Below are 18,235 nucleotides of genomic sequence, written 5' to 3'. Positions count from 1 at the left end.
TGTGTAACTTGCACTTGATTCGCATTAGGGCAGAACTCTACTTCACATGGATTGGGGGGGGGGGCTGTTCCATATAGGGTGTAGTCCCTGGGTTATATACCTGTCTCGCCAGCTTATCCCATTTATACTACAAGCAAGGTATAGGTCTGGAGAACAGGTAATTCTGGTGCTAGTTGTTTTGTGGATATACAGGAGGTCCACATTGGGGTGTCTGAAACTGCCCTGTATGGCCACCATACACCTCCCCTCCAAAGCATGTTGGAGACAGAATACATGGATAGGGCCTTAATGCAGTCTCCATACAACCTGTTTATATACACCATGTAGTGGTTTACTGGGAACCTCTGTGGCTGCTACAGTTCATGGATATGCCTATTTGGTTACATAGCAAAGGTGGCATTGCACACAATGATATGTCTGATGAATGCTGAATACAGTGTAACAATGACTTCCTTGGATTTACCTGCCCTACCTTAGTTTACAGGTTGCACTACATGGAATGCTTTACTCAGTATTACTAACACATTTCAATTAAAGGCTAGATCACTATTGATGTGTTCATAAGTCCCTGACTACTTGGTCAACTGTGTGCAGCGTGCTGTCAATACAATAATTACAATGGCTGGATCACTCCCTAAAGGATAGTATTGTGCAATTCTTGGCATTCATTGTGGGTCCATTGCTGTGACAGCAACTATATGTCCATGTCAACCCCTCCTGGATAACATTTGTGTCAGTGGGGATGCAATGACAGCTCCACATTTGCAATCATCAACAAATTTAGTCAGCCACAGACCACTGACAGTGGCCACACCTGCAGAGAAGTTATTGCCTAAAAGAAGCACTGCAAGAGATGGTTTGTGAGGGAGTCCACTGGTGACTGGCCTCATTGTAGAGGTGAGCTCCTCATTGCTAATGTCATCGATCCTGTCAGTCAGCCACTTGGCTATCCACTGGCTGACATACTGGTTTGTACCTACCCACTTTGGTTTGTCAACAATGAAATGCCTTGTCAGGTCATGGTAGGTGGAGTGACTCATGTTTCCCCTCATCCATTGATTTGGTAACTTTATCAAATAGGTCCACCAAGTAGGGTAGCCATAATCTGCCCATGACTAAACCAAACTGTGTCTGGTCCAGTGTTTATGGGTGTACTACATCTCTACTGACCATCTGCCAGTGTCTGTACACGGGCCCCCTTTGTGCAGAGGGATGACTGTTGCTGCTCTCCATTCCTGAAGCACAATGCCTGTTTGGTGGCTACAGTGAACTACTAAATCCAGAGGTACATGAATGCTTTATACAAACACCTGTATTACTGCATTGAACTGGCTGTACCTGATAGGTGCAACACAAGCTCATTATGGAAGAGCAAACCTGCCTGGTGGATAACTGCCATTAACAGGCTTTACAATAAGAGGGACACATTGCTCATTAAGAGTAAGAGGGAGGAAATCCCCCTGAAATGGAAACACTACCTCATCTACATGAACAAGCAAATAAGGGTTGTTGTGAATTCTTCCAAAGCAAAGTATTGCTCCAAATTTGCTGCCTCGCCCGCAAAGTACAACCACAAGGCATTCTATGCTTACATATGTAACCTAAAATGAAAGGCCCAGTTTAGTGCCAAATGTGTACTTCATGATACCGCATATACTGGTGCTGTAGAAATATCTTATCTTTTGGCTGACTGGGTCTGTAAAAACCACACTGCTTTGTCTCCACCACGCGTACACCATGACATACCTACCACCTGTCCACTACCTTGTATGTCTGAAGGGCATGTCATAACCGGCCTCTAATTACAGAAAAAGACCATGTATGGGATCTGATAACATCCCAGCCTGTGTCCTACATGGGCTCCAACATGGACTAGTAACACCTTTGGACACTCTTCCCACTCCTGCTGTAACCAACGGCTTTGTCATACCTAACTGGAAAGCAGGCACTGTTATTCCACTGCACAGATGCGGTGTGTCCATTGACCCTGCAAACTATATGCATATCAGCCTCATTATCCATATCTGCAAGGCTATAAGGCAGATCATCAAGAACATTATCAACTAAAATGTAGGTAACATTCAATTACTTGCCCCTACTCAGTTTGGATTTGTGAAATTGACATCATGCCTGTTAATCCTAGTGGACTTTTTTGAGACAGTCACCAAGGAACTACCAGATGGGAAATCTGTGCACACAGCCTACCTGCACTAAGAGAAGGCATTTGACACTATCCCCCTCACAGGCATCATCAGAAAATGCACCCAACTAGGCTTGAACCCTTGTATCATTATAGGGGCTGTTAACTGCTCACTGATACAAATCATATAGTCCAATAGGGGTAGACATCTCAAATAGTTGAACTGTAACCAGTGGTGTTCTAGAGGCTTTTGTCCTGGGTCACCTACTGTTTGGAATCCATTTCACCAAAGTACAAGCACAGCATAAATGACTGTGGCTGACAATATTTGATGATGCCTGCTAACTCTGAGCGGTCATGCAATATACATAGTATGGCCACATCCTACATTATGGTGTTACATGGACAGATGATTGTTGCCAAATACATGGCCTTGTGATTTCAAGTATATGTATTATCATTCATTTTGGTAGCAGTGATATTCCTGTTAAGTGCCAGATAAATAGTGACACCTTAAATACATACACAGGGGTGAGAGACCTGGTGAGACATGTTGACAGCTACCATAACTTAGATCACTATGTCTACACAGTGGTGAGTAGGTCATTATATCATGCTCATATCATACATGAGGGCATTGTCTCCAGTACAAACAGTTAGTACCTCCATGTTCCCTTCCCTCATCAGGACAATATTTGAGTGTAATGCCCCTTTTAGTATGTTACTCACCAAACAGCTGTGATGATTGGGGAAACCACAAGGGTTCCTCACAAAGGAGATGCAAGTCTTCAGCATCTGTCCTATGGGGATTGTCTGAAATCACCTTCAATTTGGTGTGCATAAAACAGAATACACAGAGGTGATCTCTGATTTGCATAAGAGTCAGTCTGTGACCCTGCTTTATTGGACATGCTGCACATGTGTAAGTGACATGGATAACCAGTTTACTCCCTATTATGATCATAACCTGGTATGTAACTTTTATAAAACCTGCTGGAGGGCAAGGATCATCTACCAGAGGTTAACACACCTTTGAAACGCACTTCCACTTCATGTCAAACCGAGCACCTCTTTGGCCCTTTACAGATGCAATCTGTATAATTGGATGGGTGACCATAATTGCACAATATTGGTTCAACCTGTGTACACCCTGGACAGGGGCAGTAGGTGCTGAACGTGTTACCAAGGGTAAAAGGCGTCTAGCTGTATGAAGTCCCTAGGACCATCAGCCTACTACATTATAATGATGCTATGATACTATAGGCTGATGTAAAACACTGGCTAACATCCACACACACCAACATGGATGCAGTTAGACCATTACCATTGCCTATTTATGTATACAGAAGAACACTGGACAGCACACAAACAGGAAATGGGCCGGAGTGAGTTTAGAACCCCTACCTATCTAGCCTTACACACTACAGATCACAGTACCTATTGCATGCACTGCAGCTTAAGTCTGACAATAACATGGCTTTAGGTACTGATATGGTAGCTGACATCAGCAGGCCTTGTGGTGGGGAAGAGTTCAATGACTACACCACCTGCTAGGCCCAAAACAGTGTAAAATCCTCCCTCTGTTAAAGGCATTGTGGAATACATACTTGTTTTGTGTGGAGATGCACATACACATACACAGCAAGTGGGCTTGAGTGACATTAGAACTCCTATCTATCAAGTCCTACACACTACAGATCACAGTACGTATCACACATTCCACAGCTTTAGTCTGTCTTTGACATAGCTGTAGGTACTCTTATGGTAGCTGACATCAGCAGGCCTTGTGGGGGAGAAGACTTTGGAGGCCTGCATCAAGTGCAAAGGCCAAAAAAGTTCACACCCATTGCAGTTTTAAATTTACATTTGTTTGGAAGGGAGCTGCACATTCATACACCCACATAGCAAGTGGACTAGAGTGGGATTAGACCCCCCATCGATCTGTTATACAGTACTGATCACAGTACTTAACACACATGCCACAGCTTAAGTGTGATATTGCAAATTACTGTCGGTGCTGTTATCATAGAGAACATAAAGAAGCCCTGTATTTAACAGGTTGCATAATCACACAGCTTCCTACTGTCTACTGTAGTTAATAGCCTAACAGTGGGACAACTGTTTTGTAGCCTAGCTATGTGTCATCAGCTTGTGTTGGGTATATGAGGCTGTTTGCATGTAGATGGACAGGCCTGTGGCAAAAGAAAATGTACACAGGCAATGAGTGGGCACACAGCATAATACATTACAGCAGTTGCACATTCATTGATGTGTGTTTGTTGAAATTAAACAGACGTGGAGGGCTGTAGTGAATGTGGATGCTCTTGTTGTTGTAGCTATATACATGTAACTTCACAACATATGTATGCCTATGCCATGTCATACATTTCAAGGGTTCCACATGGTATGTTAAGAAGATGTGATATGACTCACCCCCGTCCAGCTGTTTGTAAGTACACAGGTGTCAATTCCACATGAATCACATCACAACACAATCCTTCATTCACAGCTGTTATTTTATTGTTATACTACATCATGTTACAGGAGGTACTGGATGTGTTTTCTACATATGCATGCTGATATATGTTTTTATATCCCAGCCTTTACAATTCTGCAAATAAGTTATCCATTAGTAACAATGTACTTATTAAATAGGTCTTATACCTGTGGCACAGATGCACATGTGTAATTACTATGTGAAATAGAATTATACTAGTATAGCACACATAGAAACAGTCTGTAAAAAGATATATATATTGCTACTTCACATGCATAATAATCAGGTATGTCAGGATTAGAGTGCTGAACACCATCACACAACTTACCTGCCTTATTCCTTTGAGCCATAGAGGCTGGCAGATGAGCAAGAAATCATTCATCACCTGCATAAGTATGTACTGCGCTATTCTCAGTTAAATTACACATGAAATGTATGTTCAGATTGTGCATTAATGTACTCATGCTGTCTGGCATACTACCTGTGTGAAAAGTCATACAGCATAACTTTAGTGTTATGGCAGTTACATGGGGATGCTGCTGTTTTGCGGGGTGGGGAAGTAACGCACATGTTCTGCCAGGAAACACAGTGGTGTATCAGTTAACCTCCCTTTCCAACATGCCCCTTGAATGATGTACCAGTAATCTGTTGCAGTAAGACTGCATGAATATTCCATGCATGAGTCCTACTGACTACAAATGGTGGCATGTTACTAGAATGGTTGTTGGTAGTTCCATGTGGCTGTACTGTCTGTCCAAATATGCCAGTATAGTAGCCTGCATATTGTACCCTATCCATAGCTACAATAACTTAACAACAATCCACTATAATACTGTGTATGTTATGGACTTACCTTGCACCTGCAGCTTTGACAAGACTGCATTTCAGGGTTGACTCTGTGAGATGCGCGCAGTACACAGTCAATACATGGATTGGTACAGGATGTGTGAGTTGGCCGGCATCACTTTTACTATCTGTATGTGAGTAGGAATGAGATGTTAGTCCCTAGGTCCCTAAGTTCTCAGTGAATGTGCTATGCATTGTCTCTTAGCCAAAGCCAGGGCATACTGGTCATGACAATGTCTGCCTACAGGCACATCAGCAGGGGGTTCCTCCTCTCTGTCCTCCTGTGACAATGGCTGTGGTGACCTAGGCACTGCTGGTGAACTGTGTATCCCTTCCCTTTGCTGATCCTGCTACAGCTGTTTCCACAGGATCAGATTATGTAGCATAGCACATACTATGAATATCTGTGCACATGTGGCTGGGGTATATACTGCAAGGCTCCACCAGATATATTGAGGTACTGCAACTGTGTCTTCAAAGCCCAAACACACGCTCCATGATCTTCTTTTGCATGTATGCCTCATTATGGCATTCTTCTGTGGGTGTGTGTGCATTTCTGATGGGTGTCATCATTCATGGTTCCAGGGAGTAGCCGGCATCCCCCAGTAAATGGCCCTGTGGGAAGTCCCCCCCTGGCAAACATCTGGTACAGCTGTGATGTGTGCCAGATAAGGGAGTCATGATAAATGCCAGGGTTGCCAGCACACACACACACGATAATCCCCTGGGGATTGCACACAACTTGGCAGTTGATGGAGTGGTATCCCTTGTGGTTAACATAGATTCTGTCCTGCTCACCAGGTAGTGCCTTGATGTGTACATGAGTGAAATCCATGGCACCCAGTACTTCAGGGTAGTGTGCTACATGGGAGAAGTGTCACATAGTGGTAGCCCTCAACTCAGGGTCAAGGGGAAAAGATATGTACTCACTGGCATGTGGGAGCATAGCATCCTGAAATTGGTGGAGTATCCTGGATGCTGATGTCTGAGACACCCCCCCATCATGTCCCCTGTTGATCTTTGAAAAGTACCTGTAGCTAGTATCCTTATTTCCCACTGGGGTGGGTTCCCCTCTAAGCTGAGGATGGCAGAGCTCATTGAGCTGTTGTAGTATGTCCCTGTGTACCCTGTAACGCTCTACAATCTCCAGCTCATGTAGCTCCTGGTAGGTTACCCTGGGCCTGAACATTCTTCTCCTTCTTGGCCTAGGCCTATGGCCATCAGCACCAGCAGCATTGACTTCGGCCTCTAGCACATGCAGATGTTAAATAGCTTCAGCATCCCCTAACATTATTCAGTTTAAAATTCCAAAGTCTGTACTCCACTGGTTTGAGTATTCAGGGAAAACCAGAATGTATACAGTTGTGTTGTAGGTCGACCATGTGGGATTGGCTAACTTGGATGCATGTCAGCTGCTTAGAAAAAAATGAACATGATTTAAAGCCCTAGTTATTTGCACACCATGACTCTGTGGGTCATGTAGCTTAGCATACAAAAGTAATTATTCTCAATTCAGTATTTCTGGTTTTAATTGATAGTTTCCTTCATCACCACTGTGCCTTGGGGGGTCGATCACGTGAACACACTTAGCTGCACGGCACACCATGCAAACATGTGCAGCTTGCACAGAATCTGCTTAAAGTAAAAATGACAACTATCCCCTGCTGTTATCCACATTCAGTGGGAATGTCAACACTGTGTAGTAGCCTACATGAAAGGGATCTGTGGACACGGTTGCTCATTTTAGCAGATCAACAAATTCACCTAATTTGCAGATATATTCATGCTGACAGCCTGGAAACTACAGGGATCGTACCTGTGCAGGCCAGGCAACTGCAAAATTGCACCATTATACAGACCTGATCCAAAGTCCTACAGTAAATTTCTGTGACGTACATTTCATAGGTTCATAGGTTCATACTAGGCTATCTGCCCTAGGGCATTTATAAGCCTAGCTAGAGTGTGTTTGGCTTTCGCCACCCATTTTAAATTAATTTTGCTATGCCATTTTTCGAGGTTAGTATACTGTGCCTCTGTCTAACAGTAACACAGAAGTGATACCCGGGGTAAACCTACGATCTCCCATCCACTCATCAAGATTCTTCTTGAAGAGAGTCAATGAGGGTCTCTGCCTAACCTGGACTGGGATTTTATTCCAGAGTGAAGGGAGCCTCTGGGTTATGAATCTGTCCCTCCAGCATGTCCTATTTATTTCAGTGCTGAGGTTCAAGTCTCTCGAGCACATAGCTTGATGGGATTTGGATTTTTTGAGGTGCAGCATGTCCATTAATTCCGGGTTGGGCATGGCTTTATATGTCAGGCACAGATCGCCTCTGAGCAGGCGGTATGCCACTGAGTAGAGCTGGAGTTTCTTTAACCGGGCAGCATATGGCATCTGTTTGAGCCCTTTGATCCTCTTGGTGAGGTACTTTTGGGGTCTTTCCAGTTGCTGCAGGTGTCTGGTAATGTACATCCCAAAAGGGGCATTGTACTCAATTATGGGCCTGATGAGGGATGAGTAAAGAGGCACGATGACCTCCCCTGATCTAGATGTGAATCCCTTCATGATTAGGTGTGCTATATAAAATGTTTTTCTAACCACTTTGGCCACGTGGTTGTCAAATGAGAGACTGCTACCAACTTGGGTCCCCAGGTCCCTAATTACTTCTTCTGTACTAAATGGATTACCACCTATGTGGTAATTTGTGGGCACTTTGTTTATGTCAAAGGGGATGACTATACACTTTTTGGCATTTAGCTTGAGGCCATGGCTCTGTTACCAGTTGTCTGTTTCTATGAGGCCCTTTTGGAGGATGCTTGTGTCGGCTAGAGTGTCGATTATGGCACCCAGATTGCAGTCATCTGCAAACTTGGTCAGCCACAGTCCTTCCGTGTTGGCCTGTACCTCCGAGAAATATATAACGAACAAGAGAGGTCCCAGGACTGAGCCTTGTGGGACGCCACTTGTAACTGGTTTGGAGTCTGACATGGTTCCAGCAATTCTAACCGTGTGGGTTCTGTCCTTGAGCCAGTTTTCAACCCATCTAGTGACATAGGGGTTTAAATTTAATTTATCAATTATTTTTTATCAATTTTTTGTTGCATTAAGCACATTTGCACCATGACGCTTAGCAACAAGTGCAGATCTATTAAAAAATGATTATTGATTTCCTTGTGCATTTTTCCACACCCCACAATGCATTTCTCCCCAATACTCCTTGTGATATACCCTTATCAGGGGAGTTATGGCCATATTTGTTGACATTTTCACCCCTACTGTCTGTGTAGACACCTGTACGGGAACATTTTCTACATACACTACGAACACAGACAGAAAGTCTGCACAAATGGCTTTCTGGTTGTTAGATCACTTCCACTGCCTAATTTGCATACAATTCGCCTGCTTATGCAGGAATTTGCATTACACGGATCTTTCCCACCACTGAGCAAGGCTTACTGAATCTCAAATTGTTCATGCTCCTGTATGCATTGCACCATGATGCACGCAAAAAAAAAAAAAATATGTAGGGTTTATTGAATTCCCCCCTTTATTTTGTCTGTCCAGCACATTTCAGTTTTCAAAGTTATATTTCAGCCTTTCTCATCTTAAGACTCTTGCTGTTATGAAATAGTATCCTCCTGACTTTGTCTAGATGCTAGTATTGAACTTTTTATTTATTTGCATTCTAGCAAATTTTCTTTCAAAACTTGCCATATTCCTTCTGCAGTCTTTCCACTGAATCCAATTAGTTTTAAATAATGTCAGTTTTGCATTCATATAGTCTGTTAGTAATCTTCTGTGCATTGGATTAGATTTCAGTTTGCCAGAATTATCTTGCAGTAGTTTAACCCATATAACGCCATGATCACTATATATCACAGGTGATAAAACTTGATTTGAAGAAATGATCATCCTTAAGAAAACCAAATAATATCCAGTATGTTCTTTTTCCTGGTAGGTTTGTTTACAGTCCGCAACAATTATTGTTTCTGAATGTATGTTGTAAATAATTTCCTTACTAATGTTGCAGAGTCCATAGTATTCTGGACTGTTTTGGTAAATTTACATTCCCATCTATTATGATTTTTCCATCCTGTGTTTCATGTAATCAGTGTATGAATTCCTTTAGGTCATGAGCAGTTGACTTATACTTGGTTTATACACAACAATTATTGTAATCTTTTCCAGGGTTATCTGTAATATCATGGTTAGACAATTTACAGTATTGGTGTAATCATTAAATTTACTATAATCACAACACTGCAAAACATAACAAGCTGATTTTTGGTAGAATATCTGTTACAGATAAACCATTTATACCCTGAGAAAACTGGTTTCTAATCATTCTTCTTTAACCATTATTCATAAACAAAAATATCATCAGTCTTGTGTTAACACAGCAAATGTTCCAATAAAAATATTTTAATGCTATTTCTATTAATAATTAGTTGAGATAAATCAAATTTTGTTGTCCATAAACTTTTATTTTTCTGATCTGGCAAATATCCCGTCTTGTGTTAGTCAATATTGTAATATATCTGCTACAAAATTATTTTCCCTTATCTTGACAAGTGCACTCCACTCTGTCTAAATATATATATATATTTACCCCAAAATCTTTTCATTCATGCTGACTTGACTCTTCTTTCTGTATGTGATTTGTGAAAACTATTTTGTATCACCTTTACAAAAGGGATATGAGTTCCCTACTAACACTCAGTAGGTCATTAAAACTTGTATCATTTAATCCCACATGAATACGGCAGCTTTATACTGCCTTACATTTAGACAGCCTTAACCCCCACTCCCCCCTAGTATTTTGATCCTGCCAAGCACACCACTGTCTCATGTTTTCATTATCTTCTTTGCAGATGTGAGCATCAATCCCTTTAATAACTGAATCCCCATTTACTAGTGTTTTATTTCTGACAGGATCCGAAATATTTCCCACCACTAATTCAGCAGTGTGTTCTGTTTTAGTTGTTATAAAATAATCATAAGCATTAAGTTTTCATCTAGCTGTCTGTATACTTCCATAGCAAGAACCATGTTGTCAATTTCAGTCGTTCTCATCTTTTTACTTACAGTAATGTTCTTTAGTCCTTCCATGCTGGGTATATGTTTCTTCCTTTTATCCTGCTTTTTACCTGCATTTTCTTACCTTTTCTGGTAGAATAATGATGTCAGTTTCTTTTGACTAAATGTTTTGTGATTGAACAATGTTATTCATTTCCCCTATAATTTGAGTATTACATATTAAGGTAGCATCCTTCTGTTTAGTATATTTTCTCTTAGTGCTGTTTACATTTTTTTATTTCTATTCCTAGTTATTTGTTTATAAACTTCTCTTTACATTCTTTCTTTTTTTATATTTTCTTGTACATCCTCTGAATCCTCAGATTGCTGCATACTTGTATCCAGAATTCCGAAGTTATCAGTGGTATCATGTTTAATATAGATTGGCAGATTTTTACTGGCAAAGGGTACTTACACTCCTAAATATGTTCCCTTTTCACTTTGTCAGATATTATGCACTTCATCAGTTGAGTCATTAATACACGAATCAACAGTTTTTCTTGCTGTGCCAGTTGCACAAATACATTCATCCTCAACAGTCTAGATTTGCTATCAATAACTGTTTCATATCATCCAGCTTTTGACATCAGGAGCATAATCCTCTTGTTTTGTTATGTTACCTTTATATATACACAGCATGCAATACACTGAGCAATACACTTATGCTTCAGCAAATCATTAATGACATGGTCATTTAAAGAATCCATTCTCAGTGACAAGAGATTAAAGTAAAGACTTTTTAAAGGAAGCAAAAACACCTTAATCAGTAATAAGAAAATTCACAAAAATTAAAACAACCAGTAATTTAAGTCAAATTGCATGAGGAAGTCAGAGGACAAATTTGTATTTTATTTCTTTATCCTTTGTTGACCAGGTTAGTCCCACAAGGCTAGTGACCTCTTTTGAGGTTTTGAGGGTAGACTTGAGGTGACATTTATACTACTTGGTAAAATTTGGCCAGGGCATTGATGAACTTCCCCTATGACAGGAATGCACTTCTCCCATTCCTAGCACAGTGGCAGCTGGAAGGAGAAGAACATGGCAGGTGTTGACATGGCGGAAGGGACAGTAGAAGCAGAAAGAGAGGAGTGGAGCATGGAGAATTCAGAAGATGCGTTTCAAAGAAACCTTTTTGAAAATAATGTAAGTGGCGTTGAAGCAGAGGAGAAAAAACTAAGGAAGAGGAGGAAATTCAGTTTACAGCCCTCCATTTCATAGGGTTGCAGGATAGAATTCTCTGGCACATACTGCAGGAGGAAGAACTGAAGGGCAGCCAGGGAATATTGTGGGGTGATATAATGGATAAAATTAGGAAAGGAGATGAAACCAGAAGAAACAGAGTGTAAAGGAAACTGAGAGAGGGAAAAGGACATATGTGAGTACAGAAATGGGAAGTGGGAATATAGAAGAAAGTAAAAAGACAAGTGAGAAAATAATGTGCACATTAAAACTATAAGCAAAAACAGTTAAAGTATTAAATAGATATGACTTATGGGACAATGCAATCAAACTGTTGGGTACAAAGAGAGAGAGACAGACAGATAAAAGTATTGTTTTGGGAAGATACACTTTTGGGGACATTATTTGTGAAAGTGGGAAAGGGATGACAAAGCTTTTGGACATTTTTTTTTCCATGGAATGGTTATGGGATAACATCACTGACTAGTTTACAACTGATACAGAAAAATATTTGGAAAACATTTTAAAGAGAAATGTGAGACTGTTGATTTATAAAATATAAAAGAAGAGGACTGTAGATTGAAGGTTGGGATTATGTGGCTAGTTTAAAGTTTGAAAACAAAAAGTTAAAGCACATGGCAGTTACAATAAATGTTGTGGGTAATAGGGGTGTTTTAACATACTGGGGACAACCAAAAACATATTTTTCTGCTTCTGAAACGCATTTAATTAAAGAATGTGAAAAAAGACATTAAATACAATGTGGGGATAGTCTCTTCCCAGAGCACACTGTTAGTATTTGCAGTACCTTGCTTACCTCTGCACAGGATCAGGGTTCTGTATACCCCTCCTGCAATGAACTTATCCCAAAACTCTCCTGGCAACAGATGAAATACCTTATCAATCCACCAATTCCTTATGCTGGTCAGTGTCCTTTCCACACACTGTACTGTTCCAGACCTACATGTGACATTGGAATCATAGTATACAGATGTTATGCTAGCCAGCAGAATTGATCTAACATTAAGCAAGTAAGGCAAGTAAGGTTTGTCTTCGAGAACCATGTTTCTTTAGCATAGTACAAAATTTGTGTCATGTTCAACACTCTCCACAGTGCCACATCCACTGCTAACCCTTGTTTCCATTTTCTTGCAGCTCATTATATACTGTGGTGTATCTAGGCTCCTCCTGTCTGCAAAACACTGTTCATGAATTCCAGGCAGGGTAAGTCAGATATAGATTTTTTTTTTAAATGTCTCAGTAATGTTTTTCTAGGTTATTTCAAATGTGCTATGTTTCATTAGTCTGTTATTTTAATTCACTGATAAGAACTATAAGATTAATTTCTTAAAATACAACTATGTTCTTCCTGATTCTTTGTTTCTACCACAGCTTTCTAATAGATTGACTCTGTATGATCTCCTATTTTTTTTCATTATTTTAATTAATTAGATTCTGAATTTAGCTAATTTGTTGACTTTAATATACACTTCCTTTATTTAAATAGAAAGGTTTACATTATTTTATCTTCAAAAGTCTAATAAATGCTTCTTGTGTTCCATTTGAAATAGCATTAGTTGTATCTGACATACCACAACTAATGAAAATATTTATTTTATTTTGCATTGCCTCTTTGCTCCTGAGGTCAAAAGTTAAAATCTTTTTGAGAAGTTTAAGTAGGACAGTTAAACATTATACTTCTGAATGCGATACTGTGGGTTACATCTAACATTTTAAATTAGAAAAAAATGTAGATTTTGTTTAAAGTATTCCATAAAATCATCTGCTTAGGAGTCGCCATCTATATAGACACTGTGAGAAATACTATCATTGCATAACTGACCACATAATACAGAATATAGCTATGCTTTTCTTGCTCTCCAACAAGTTGTTATACCGTAATAAATTCTATTCTCCAAGTTACTTCTAGTGATATGAGCTACTATTAGATATGTATGACTCCTGATCTTCCGTTCTTGGAATATTTTCCTTTGAAGAAATTCTTGCAGCTGTGATGGAGTGGGTCCCTACTCAGGATTATTTTTTATGGCTTGTGCCCACTGTGTAGTGATAGATTCTGGCTCTCCCATGACCCTGAGCTGTACTAAGCGAGTAGTCAAACAATGAATGAATGTGTTCCCTTATTCCTACGTAATTCTGCATTTTTAACATTGGGACTTGGCAAGGGAGAAATTTTTTTATTTTTGGAGAGTATCTTGGTTAGACTGAAGAAGAGTCAAAGATTGGTATATAAGCTAGAAGGGTCAGTGTGTATTATGGTATCTTGCCTATAGAGGCCAGGATGTAATTGGAGCTTCCTTGACCCTTTTTTCCTTGTGGATTCAGGTAGGGGATAGCAAAATGCTAATCTTGCTTTACTTTGCTTTGAGCCTTAAGCTGTGGCATTAATGGAAGGACCAGTGACATTGGATGATGGCATCTTCACTACCTGAGGATTAGTTTTAGAAATAAATAGAATTTCTCAAATGCATAGTGTTTATGATAACTTCATGCACTATGCCACTGAAATAAGAAATGAAGGTACACAAGATGAAGTAATCAGACACTAAATGTAAACTGATTTCTTTTGAAAAGAAGTAACAGAGGTCATTGACAAACTCCAGAAGCTTAAAGTGCTGTTTAAAAAATATCTCAAAATTTCAAAGATTAGAGATGGACATATGTCTGTTTTTATAATACACCGATTACTTATTAAATAGGCCAGACTTGCAACATAGAACACTAACTACAGAGTCCTGAGGCAAAAGTCAGGCTATTTAAATTCATTATACCCCTCATCATGTTGCTGCTTCTGCTGCTAAGTTTTCTTGTTAAAAATTAATTGCAGTTAGTGATTTATGAAGGCAAAGTGATCTCAGTACAGGACGATTTACAACAGGCTAGGAATAGAAATTGAACCATGAAAATATATTGTTGCCTTGGTCAGATTTATGATAAGTTCTCCAGCTGTCCTGCAAATACCCTGAGAAGTAATACACATTTGATAAGTTTGAGATGGTCCTGGAAATTTAGTTGTGCAATAGATGACCACTGAAAAAAGAAATAAAATAAAGAATAAAAAGTACCAGCACACCTGTGCATATCGGGTTTACAGATGAAGACAATAAAGTACCTTTGGTCATTACGTCTCGTGTAGTGCACATTTGTTATGTAATTATGTAAACCCCATGCTTCAGAATGTTCAAAAAAACATTAAGTGGTGTTTTCAAACGTGTTCTAATGTTATAAAGTTGCAGTGGACAAAACTAAAGGAAGCAGCCTGAAACATATATATAAACTGTGGTCTACTTCCCAACTTTTTCAAATCTAAGTCTCATGGGCTTAGAAAAGTAGAGCTAAGTTGTCTTTGACATGCACATAGTTAAACCTCTGATGTTTACAAATTGGACTACACTCTGTTCCAGTTATGAAACTGAATAGTTCATTTCAGATCAGGATGATTACAAGCTAACTGAGAACAGAGTACAATTCCTAGAACAATAACTCATCTACAAAGCAAGTGTATATGCTGAGCTAGCTGGTCATATGTCATAGGTTATATTCAGAGTGTGTCCTGTGGCTTTTGTAGTTTAAGGAACAAAGGGAAGCTTGCAAGGTGTTTAGATATTTGGAATTTGTCTGTATAATATTTTTTGTCAGAACAGAAACAAAACAATTACATTATAAACATTTGAAAATAATTATTTTGGAGAAAATAAGGAGTATTCCTAGACAGATGAAGAATTCTGAAGAAGTTCTTATATAATAAAAGAATGAATGTATTAATTTATTATTTGTATCTCTCCATTCTGTGGAGCAGATTTTTTTCAGTGGTTTTTGGTTTTATCTGGCTGTATCAATAGTTTGTTGACATTGCTTACAATATAACCGTTTCTAAAAGAAGGCTTATGTAGTTCCTCACATAATATATAATATGCAAATGGGAAAGTGAGAATATCTTCAAGAGGTGTGCCACACCTGCACTTAATTCACTAAAAATCAAATTACTGTCTCAGGTTTTGCGACAAGGAAATTGGAAGAGCATACCTGTAATGTTTCTTCCATATAAACTGTGCGTTTAACATGCACATTGTTAATATAACCTTAATAGTATGTGAAGCCATATAGTATAGAGGTCATTTGTGGCCAGATATGGCTTTACTCCTCAAATGGTTCTCTGTGTCTGACTAGGTATTCCAAACCATGTTCAGTGTGTATAAAAGATAGCTAAAAACTTTTCATTTTTCACTGTACATATTTTGGTATCACATGCAACTCTTTATACGTCCTTTCCTTTTTTTATATCTCTTGCCCAACTTTTGGCTCTTTTATGTATTCCACATGTATACATAATGTTACATGTAACACTTTCTTGCTGTGCCCCTTTTGACCCGCTAGCCAGTTTAAGTTCCATCACATACTTTCTCTACCATATATTGCCCTGCTACTATGTTTACTGTATGCACTGTTTACATATGAAATGCTTTAAAAGTATTCCCAGTAAACGGATTTATTGTTTACTTATTGTGTGTGTGAATATGTCCTTGTGCACTAGGTGCTATTTTCATTTTTAAGTTCATAGACGGTACTGGAGGTGCAGCAAACCATTGAGGATCCCAGCTCATTTCTGACTTGAAGCCCCACCCCACCGAGTACTGCTTGATCAAATGACCTGCCCAGAGTCACACAACAGGCAAATGTAGGCTAATGGAATCATACAGTGGACTACACGAATCAACCCTTCAGCAGCTTTTATCCTTAGTCATATGTGCTATTTTACAGACTCTGTATACAAACTGCCATGCAGTTAATTTCAAGATCTTCTCCCTTGCAAATTGAAACCTTCTTTTCTCGCACAAATAATAGTCCTATACTGCCCTGAAATCTTTATTGTTCCGTTATAATACTGATTGTCTCAGCCAACGTCAGGAACAGTCATGCATATATAATGGGGTTCATAGCACGAAATGTTCTGAAATTACATTCTCTGTTTTTTTTTTTTTTTTTTGGTGGTTCCAACATTCACAGACCAAAGATTGCATACCAGGATCCCTGCAGTGCTCTCTCCCGCCATCATTATCTCTCTCGAATATTCAGTGCGTGCCTGATTCTAGCATTCATGACAGCAGTGACATATCATGAAAGGGTATGCTTTAACGTCCTTAAGGACTGGTTGATGCTGTTATCACAATTATATGATTATCATCCTGTTATTGGTACTATGAAACACTTTTGTGAAAGGTTTATGTGCTGGCTGAGCATTGCTTTGGCATTCAGAATTTAGTACACATGTGAAGAACACTGGAGGTGTTTGCTAGTAGTCCTGCATTACACCTGTGGGAATATCCAGGATGAAATGCAGAAACCAGGTCCCACAGTAGCTAGACTTCATAAATTTTTGTTATTATGGATACGTATTTAAAGTAACAGGAGTTGTTCTTTTTTTCCAATACGCTATGTAAAGAATGATGTTTTATTTGCTGGCAATTGAGGACCTTACTCTTTCATCCTAGGGTGCAGTGAATCCAGAATTAGTTATCTTCTTCCTTCATCAATGTTAGTTCACTATTTTTCCAAATATCACTCATTAAAAATGTACAAAGAAACTGCATTTCTGCTTCAGTGGCACTGACATGCATTCAATTAAACTCAGTGTATGTGTGTGCATTTCTGCTTCAGTGGCGCTGACATGCATTCATTTAAATTCGGTGCATGTGTGTGCATTTCTGCTTCAGTGGCACTGACATGCATTCGTTTAAACTCAGTGTGCATGTGTGTGTATTTCTGCTTCAGTGACACAGACATGCATTCGTTTAAACTCTGCATGTGTGTGCATTTCTGCTTCAGTGTCACTGACATGTGTTTGTTTAAACTCAGTGCATGTGTATGCATTTCTGCTTCAGTGGCACTGACATGCATTCATTTAAACTCTGTGCATGTGTTGACTTTCACTTGTCCTTTTGGAAAAACTGAAAACTTCTGGACAATTTCAGTACTAACAGTATATCAGTAATGGTCAAGTTAGAATGTATGGCATCCTTTATAAGTAATGTTGCTGAATGTATAAGGAAGTACTAAATTATTCTCATCACCTATTCTTTTTGTCATCCATTATTGAATGAACTATTGAATAAATAATAAAAGTATTCAAAAACACACAAATAGATAATTGGATTCCTCAACAGTACTAGGCAAATGTGCAATTACTGAATTATACTGATGTCATTGATTGGTCTGTCTTTTTCTGTTAATGGTCAGAAAACTGGGGTCTAAACCAGCCTGCCTAGTGTCAGCCTTTCCACATCATCAGACTGCCCATGACGAGTAGTGCATTTCCTGTGATATGTTTTTATTATAAAACATTTTATATCACTGAATAACATTCGGGTGTTTCAGAAACATAGGATGTACTCGTTGGTCTGCAGTTGTGTCTTCTGCGACCTTGTACTTCTTATATTACTTGGAAATTGAATTGGGAAAAGGGATGGTGAAATTA

The 18,235-nt window shown here is 39.3% G+C and overlaps 1 protein-coding gene across 1 annotated transcript in view; it reads left to right on the top strand.

The window, feature by feature from the left end:
- LOC122812080 (gamma-aminobutyric acid type B receptor subunit 1-like) overlaps nucleotides 1-18,235 on the top strand; it is a 4,315,174-nt gene that overhangs the window by 439,313 nt on the left and 3,857,626 nt on the right. The window contains exon 2 of the mRNA XM_044084348.1: nucleotides 12,895-12,963. The gene's annotated coding sequence lies outside the window, so the exon portion shown is untranslated. The remainder of the gene's footprint in view (nucleotides 1-12,894; nucleotides 12,964-18,235) is intronic.

The sequence above is a fragment of the Protopterus annectens genome, chromosome 9.part0 (assembly GCF_019279795.1).
Source record: "Protopterus annectens isolate FY-2018-M chromosome 9.part0, PAN1.0, whole genome shotgun sequence".
In the NCBI taxonomy this organism is placed as follows: domain Eukaryota; kingdom Metazoa; phylum Chordata; order Ceratodontiformes; family Protopteridae; genus Protopterus; species Protopterus annectens.
Note: the sequence above shows the minus strand (reverse complement) of the source record. Positions and strands in the feature narration are given on the sequence as shown.